Source organism: Calypte anna, chromosome 2 (genome assembly GCF_003957555.1).
Source record: "Calypte anna isolate BGI_N300 chromosome 2, bCalAnn1_v1.p, whole genome shotgun sequence".
Taxonomy (NCBI): Eukaryota; Metazoa; Chordata; class Aves; order Apodiformes; family Trochilidae; genus Calypte; species Calypte anna.
Genome location: NC_044245.1, coordinates 46,151,355 through 46,159,919, shown reverse-complemented (window position 1 = coordinate 46,159,919; position 8,565 = coordinate 46,151,355). Strand labels below are relative to the sequence as shown.

Genomic DNA, 8,565 nt, shown 5'->3' with positions numbered 1-8,565 from the left:
TTATAAAACTTTATCTTCTGCTTTTACAGTTTACATTATGTTTTACACCTGTCTCATAGTAGCAGTAAAACTGCATCATGATTCCTTCATGTTTTTATAACTTGACAAAATGCAGGACAATTCTGAACTGCTCCAAGTATGAATTACTTTGCAATACACTATCCCCATTCAAATACTGTAATCACATTATTACACAGCTGCCTTGTTTTCTGAGAAAAAAAAGACATACATTGTGAATTGAAGAGCCAAGCAAAACCACACCTGACCACGTCCTGCTAGTTAAGAATCAGCAGTGCCAGGATCTCATTTTAATATAGGCAGTTCAGAACAGCAGACGTTGTACTGAAGTGACACTAACTTGATCTGTGTTTCTGACTGTTCTGTTTCAGGTACTCATACAGCTTATCTAACGAAGGCTTCATTCTCTTGGCAGCTGGATTTGGTGTTCTTTACACGCGGTTGATTTTCTTGATGTTAACGGATTTGTATGTAAAGAAAACAGTATCATAGGAAGCAATAAACACAGCTGGGGGAGGTTCAGCTCTAAACCAACAAAAGGTTAGTTGCATCCTGTAGCTCTGACCTAAATGTCCAAAAAATAGAGAAGCATTTTGAGCATCCTTTTAAAGAAATAAATACATAAGAATAAATAACAAGGAAAAAAAAAAAGATTATTTGTCTTGGTAATTAGTGCAAAAAATAATTCAGCATTAACGTAGAAACTTCAGCTGAGAAAATTATTCAATCAGATCTCTTGGTAGTGGATTCTGCTATTATCAGTTCTGACACCCAGCTACGATTTAGAGACAGACGCATTCTCTCCCAATTAGTTCACCCCTTGTTGTAATCTAAATAATCTTACAGGCATTTTTAAGATCAATGTATTGTCTTGTTTCTTGCTTTGTTCTTAAAGAAAGAGAGAAACCAACTCTTCAGATCAGCAGCCAATTTAATACACTTCCAAGGTAATACAGGTACAATTTATACATACAGCATATACCACAACAAAACCACAGTACGATGCCAGCACAATCTTTTAGGAAAGTTTCTCCCTACACCTCTGCAGAAAGCCTTAAAAGCCTTAAAAGAAAGCAGGGATTAGAGTGAGCTGGAAGGCAGGGAGGGGACTTACCTCAAACCCAGCCAAGCAGAAATCAGTAATTCTACAAGTCGGCAGAGTACACTTTTAGAGCCATAATGGTGTGAAGAAGTGCTGGGCAGCATTGCCTAAAGGCAGCACTAATACACTGATGACTAATGACTGGGCCATGCAGACAATGAATTTGGGGATTGAAAACTAACAGAAACCGTGCAGTACCTTGACAAATGGGCTTTCACAATTTCATTCATTGAATAAACTTTAAGGACAAAATTGGCTCAAGTTCTCTCGGGAATAACATGACACATGTTGGACAATAAGTATTTTCCTTTTTAATTAAAACTATTACACCAAATACATAAACATTATTACAGTGAATAAAACATAAGAGTTAACTATTTAGCAGCTGGAAAAGAAGACTAGACCTAGTATTTGAGGTGCAACACCATTCATTCAGAAGGGTCAACAAATCCCAGGGTTAACTACCTGATTCACTGAAATTCACCCTTGGCAGAATACATTTTCCCTTCTTTGACACTTAAAGGAGAGTGGAGAACTTCAAAGGTATGTTTAATGAGCTGCTACAAATACAATTGGTTAAAAGAGGCTCAGAAATTATGTACTAAAAGCTGAACTGTGCTTAGAATTACAACTGGAAAAGTCTGGTTTTAAAGAGCCCTAAGTCAGACCCCCATAAAACAAATCAAGCCTCAAACAGACGTTGTAACCTTGTGTACCAACAAACACATTACAACAACAGAATCCCTCTTTAAAAGGGTTTTTTTGCTTTTTTTTTTTTTTCTCAGTGCAACTCGACTTCCAATTTGAAAATAGTGATTTTGGCTATTTTTACAGACAGAATGAAATATCCAGAGTCTCTCTAAATTAACAAGTACCACTTGCCATAGACAGCATCCCCTTTAGCAGCTCCTAAAAACTTCAGAAAAGGATCTTAAAACAGGAAGCTTAGTGAGCTCATAAAACTGTTGTTGGAGCCAGGAACACATAGCATATTTAATCTGCAAACTGTGAGAGTCTACAATGATTTCAGCAAGATCTGAGGCATGCCCTCAAGGTTTGCTGGGATCTGGGATTAGGGAGTTGATAAGAACCCTCTACTGCCCATGGACATGTTTTTCTTCTGCAGTTAAACACAAATGCATAGAGACGTTTGACTGCTGCTTGGCGTTACTACTCAAGTTATATAAAAGCTCTGCAGCTCCTTTTGCTGTCAATATATCAAAGTTAAAAAAAAAATCATCAAAGTGTGAAATTTCATTTAAAGTCTTTGCCAGTCTACAGCTCTATTTCACAGACCTATCAAATAAAAGTAAAGATGAAAAATGCACTGAAAGAACTTGAAAAGTTTGCAGCGGCACCCATGCCCTATTTTTGTTTATTCTGCCTCATTTTATTTGATTTTGAAGTATAACAAATCAATTCCCTTATAAAAATGACAAAGTCTAAAGGGAGGACATCTATAAAACCTATGGTTAAAAGAAAACCTGAAATCATTACTATAGCTGAACATTTTGTTGAATAGAAAGATTTCTCTGTAGCCATTTTAGCATTTTAATTGCCTAACTGCAAGTTGGCAGAAAATTTCTTGAATCTTCCAAAACAATCAGAATGACTACAGAATTTGAGTGCCAGAAAAACTAAAGCCTTCTTCAAAGTATTCTTTAGCTAGGGATTTACAACAATTGCATAAAGAAGAAAAGTCTGACTTTTAAGATAATCTACTATAGTCTAAAAGCATTAACATTCCATTACTAAGGTTTTCCTGAGGATTTCATGACTCATTGATTCACTTTTCCTTCAAGTCTGCTTTCTCTTTGTGCATTACTGTCTCCATGTACTTGAGTGCATGCAACACTGATCATTAAACTGCTTCCTTCCATAACTCCAAATAAATCCTTCTTTAATAACCATCAGGTTCCTTATTTATCAGGCAAAGATGAGTAACTTTTCACTAACACTCTGCAACACAGAAACATGCCATTCCTTCCTTGCACGTGCAGGATGAAATTCAAACACACTACAGAGTGCAGGTAGTGGAAGAGCTTTCCCAAAAACGAGGCAGGAAGAATAGCTGCGGCTTTTTAGGGTCAGGATCAAACGCACATATTTATCTTGTGCAAAAATCAAGTAATCTGCGAGATGAACAAATTACAATATCTCAAAATTTGGGCATTTCAGTTTTTCTAACACTGAGTCCAAAATAAACAGAAATTACTTACAACCACTGATCCTTTAATTTGTTGGTTACAAAATGGTTTTACTTTTGAAAATGCACAGCACATCTTTCAGAACTGAAGATTACCTATTCAGTAATACACGGTCTCAAATACTGTATGCCTAATCAAGCCAAAAACGTTACTCCACTTTAACAGGAAAATGCAGGCGATGTCTTTGTTCTGTGGTACTTCCACAGAAATGTTTTGGAAAACAGCATGTCCTACTGAAAACCATACGAAATTATCAGAATGCAAGACTGCATTCATTTAGGCACCTTAAGCCACGGTTTTCCTTCTACTGTTGCTTAGAAGAATATATACACACTGAGGGAGTCCTCTTCTTACTCATTCAAAATCATATAATCCTACTTTTAAAGAAATAATCCTCCCCCTCAGAATAGTCTTCTCTTTTAGTTACTATTATTTATATTTTTAGAAATGGGCTGTACACCAAACTGAGAGTATTTACATACTAACTAGTTTAAACTCAAACCTTCATTGTATAAACAAACTCCCAGGAGGCTGCCTACAGTTTACACTGCTGTACTCATTCACCATTACTTCTAATATATATTTCTTCAATGGTAACACAGTGGTGTGGACATGGCAATTACATTTTAAGGTTGCTTTACTTTTAAAACACTGCATTTGTCTTCCTTCAAAATAATCATGGCATATGTAATTAAGAAACTGTCAGATCATTATTAATTTTTAATAAAGGTCCTAAATGAAATAATTATAGGAATCAATCAGTGAGGCACCTTTCCAAATTACAATGCAATTGCACAAATATTCAAACTACTTTAAGCCAGTTCTTGCACACTTCAATCTGTAATACCACTTAACACATCAAAAACAATTTTGTAACACAGAGAAACTTAGTGATTTCTCACTATTGCACCAACTTGAACAGTTTCAAAAGAGATCCCCTACATCACACACGGAAAGAGGAGCAGTCATGACCTCTTAAAAATGTTTGTTGATTTAATTGGCCACATATATTAAGGCCTCTGAAAAATTTCTGTTCCAAGTTTTTCTGTAGCACACAAAACAGAAACGAAGTCTGTGCACTGAAGCTTGAAAAAAAAACACATTTATTGAGCCTTGAAAATCAAGTGGGAAGTAGCAAGGGCACGACGGTGATGAGTATTTTGCTGTGGGTTACTACCTAATATTCCTTTAGTGAAGTAGCCTCTAATACGTGACACTGTATATCAAGTCGACAGCTATCCGTACCTTTGACTAAAAGGCTCTTTGAGATCCGTACAGTCCATCATTTCAAACTGAAGTGGCAGCTGGAAAATGTGGAACAGCTGGCAAGGAGCTGAGAGAAAATGTTTTACATAAATATATCTACATACAAACTGGCAGAAGACCACGGACACCGTACCCACAGGGCCGGATCAAAACTACGCACCAGAGGATTAGAAAGAAAATTTCGGGGGTGAGGTGGAGTGTCGGGAGGGGGGGGGGGGGGGGGGAGGTGTCCCTTTTACCTTTTCTCTTCACGTGGTGCGAGGATTTGGGAGTGGGCACTGGCGGCTGAGCGCCAGCGAGCCCGTCCGGAGGCGCCGGAGTTGTGTCAACACCCCGACTTTACGGGCTCATTAAAAATCGCGGCGGTTCCGTTCTTCTCGGACCCTTCAAAGTTGCGCCATTCGAGGACGCCCCGTGGTGCCCGGCTCTGAGGAGCTCCCCCGGGACGCTCCCGCCCCCCAACACCAGACCGGACCGGCCCACCCCCGCCCCACCGCCGGCAGTCGCCCCGCTCCTCCCGCCTGGGCCCGGCCCGCCGCCGGCCGCTCAGCTCCCCGGCCTGACCCAGCGCCAGCGGTGGCGGCAGAGAGGAGCGGCGCCCCACGCCGCGCCGCACACGCCCCACACACAAAAAAGGTGCAGACGCCCCCGCACACCCACACCCGGCCGGGACGCAACTTTGCCTCCTTCCCTCCAGGGAGCCGCCGGCGGGGAAGCACGGGCACCCCAACGCCGGCCCCCCGGGCGCCCCTCTACTCCGCCAGATGTGACAGCGCCTTCTGCCTCGCTCCTCTCGCCTTTCCCCCTGCGAAGTTTTGCGGCCGGCCTCCCGCCTCACGGCGGTGAAACAGCCCGGGAGTTGCTCGGGGAGGGAAGCCGAGAAGGAGGAGGGGGGGGGGCGAATAAAAAAAGCAGCTGCTGCTCGCAAATCGGCAGCTCCGCCGCGGGACGTGACCGGCCGAGAACGGGCGGTGCGGCCCGGCCCCGGCCCGGAGCGGGGAATGCCCCCGCCTCTCCCCGCTCCCTCAACTCCCGCGCTCTGTGACAGCCATTTTGGGGGTTAGACCCCTCGCTCCCCCCTACTCCCTCCCTCCTCTAAGTTAGAGAAGCGGGAGTAAGGGGCCGGGCGCGGGGAAGAAGCGCTGGGAGACGAGAAGAAAGTGGCCCGGAGCAGAGCCCGGGAAACAAAGAACTTCTCGCCCAAGTGGGTACGTACCTGCCGCCGCCGCTGCCGCCGAGCCCCCGCGCTGCCCATGGGCGAGGGCCGGGGCCGCCGCGGCTCGCACCCGCGCCTCTCCCCCTCTGCCGCGGCTAGCGGGGCTGACCCCCGCCGCGGCCGGCAGGCATTCTCCGGGGTGGGGGACGGGAAAAAGGGGCAGGGGCGGCAGAAGGAAAGGCCGGCGGGTGTTGGTGGTGGTTGTTTTATCCCTGCCCGCCTCCCGCAGGGAGCAGCCCGCGCCTCTGCCTGTGCGTGTGTGCGCGCGGATCCGACATCAGTTTCAGTGATCTTGTAATCTGATCCCTTCTGACTCACTCGCACTGACTGACATTTCTGATTTGGTTCAACAAAAAGAGGGGGGGAGGAGGAAAAGGAGAGGGAGTGCAAACAATATAATCCAGAACCCCAAATCCACCGCCTGGTATCAAACAGTTTTCGGAGTGAAGGGGGAACCTCTCCGTCCCGTCCGTCCCTCCAGCTCCGCCGCCGCCCGGCATTGTTATGCCTCGGCGCAGCCAGCGAAGGACGGGAATAAACACATCGTCCCGAGATACTCACGTGTCGGAAAAGTTGTCCCTTTTGCTTTCCTCCCTCTCGCACACTCCTCTCCGCCGCCTCCTCCAAGTTTTACAGATGTTGCAGGGCTCCTCGCCGCCGCCGCCCCCTCTTCCCAGCGCTGCCCTCTGGATCAGAGGAGGGGAAAGGCTCTTTAGGGATAAGTCCTAATTCAAACACCGTCCGCTAAACTTTCCCTCCTCCTCCCCTTCCTCGTAAGCGGCGGAGAGGGCTCCGTTCTCCGTCCCCCCTTCCCTCGGCCCGTTTGGGACGTGGATGCCCCGGGCCCTGCGGGAAGCAGGGCCGCCTGCCTGGGGGAGCGGCAGAGGGATGCGCCCCGGGGTGCGGGTCCGGCCGAGGCCTGGCAGGCTACGACGCGCGCTCTCGGCATGACACCCCCGCTCCCCCCTTCCTCCTCCTCCTCCTCCTCCCCCGCCATCCCCCCGGCCCGGCCCGGCCCGCCCCGGCGGCGGCCCGAAGGCGGCGACACCCCGCCCACAGCCGAGAGGCAGCGCGGGGCAACGGCGGGCGCCCCCGGAGCGGCCCCCTCCGCCGCGGGTCGTGCTCCCTTTTCCTCCTCGTCCCCTCCCGCTCCATCCTTCAGCTCAGCCTGCATCGCCAGCCCCATTTCCCCGCGCTCCAGCGCGTTGCACACCCCCGTTCTCCCGCCCTGAGAGATCGGGGCCTTCCCTACCTCAAAAAAAGTCAGGGTTTTGGGGGAGAAAACTGCTTCCTAGCTGGGGTTCCTGTGTGCGCCGCGGCTTCAGGGTTCGCGTTTGCTCTGGCGCCACAGGCTGACTTGACTGACAGACTTCAAGGAAAGTTTCATCTAAGCAGTGACACTGAAAAATAGAGCTTTCGGGGGAAAAAAGTGCAAGCGCTTGAGTGAGGGGAAGGTTGACGGTGATGCCTTCGCCTCCTCCTCCGCCTGCCTGCCTCCCCAGCGCTCCGCCGGACTCCTCTGGCCTTCCCCTCACCTCGCAGAGCGGGGCTCCTCGCTGCCTCCATCCCTGCCCCGCATCCTCATCCTCCCCCCGGGCACAATGTGAGCAGGTCACACCGCGGTTCAGAAATAGCGGTAACTAGGATGCAGAAACTTACTTGGTTCCAATATGTCCATCCTTCGGGAAATGTTACATCCTGACAAGACTCCACACTTCTTGCTAGCCCCGCAGATTGCTCCCCTGATATTAAAAAAGTCTGAGAAACCATAAATTATCATTATCACAAACATTTTCCATCAGGTCAAAAGGTGGGGCTGACTCTCAGGAAAAGCATATATATATAAGTTGCAGCCATCCCACGTCAAATATTTCATATGCACCTTTGTTTATAACCTGGCTCACAACAGAGACAAGTAAAGATTTGTTACTAAAGTAGATGATTTAACAAGGTGACAAAGCTCGGACTACCCTAAGCGTTTGAGAAATCCCACAAAAAAACAGTGGTTCTTGAAGAAGTCTGGAGGAGATGAATGACTAAACTTTGTTGCTGCACACTTCATAAAGCTTCCCTTAGTGTCACCATTGAAAAAATTCATTTTATTACAAAACAAAGCTGCAGGTACTTGTGGTTCAGGGTGACTTGGCTCATGAGTTTTTTTAGAAAAAAAGAAAATGCAATCTTATCTGACCTAAAGGCTGCCATATATCCAAATTCACTCACTATTGCGGAGGTTTGTGTTTGGTTTGGTTTTAGCCTGGAAATTTCTGGGTGCAATAGGAGAGCTTTGGAGACATGCCTATGAAACATGGAAGTGCCAGGCACAGTCAGAGCAATCTCACTGGCAGCACCAGGGATGCTCATTTGTGTGCACATTGTACAGCCCTGGCCCAGTTCACTCTGCCTTTCAGGACAGACACAGAAATCAGATGCTTTCCCAGTGAGTGAGAGGTGCACATCACCCACCTGCCATGCACTCCAGGACCTGCATATCCCCAAAGCCTGACTCCTGTGCACTGGAGACTTGAGGAAAGCACTGGAAACCCATGGAAAAGAATGCGACCTGTGAGCCTGGGGTCACAGCACCCTGACAGGCAATTTCACCATGTACCAAGGGAGTAAGAGATCTGCCTCTTCTTGAACAAGCAGCCCTCAGTTGCCCACCTGATACTGGAGGCATGTGCAGCAGTGGGATCTGAATACAAGTATCAAAACTGATATACTCCCTCCTTTTTTCCATTTTATATTGGACTTCC

General features: G+C 47.0%; 1 protein-coding gene across 1 annotated transcript in view; it reads right to left on the bottom strand.

The window, feature by feature from the left end:
- Positions 1 to 6,596, bottom strand: part of GLI3 (GLI family zinc finger 3) — a 208,151-nt gene extending 201,555 nt beyond the window's left edge. The window contains exon 1 of the mRNA XM_008498278.2: positions 6,371 to 6,596. The gene's annotated coding sequence lies outside the window, so the exon portion shown is untranslated. The remainder of the gene's footprint in view (positions 1 to 6,370) is intronic.
- Positions 6,597 to 8,565: the final 1,969 nt, after the last annotated feature.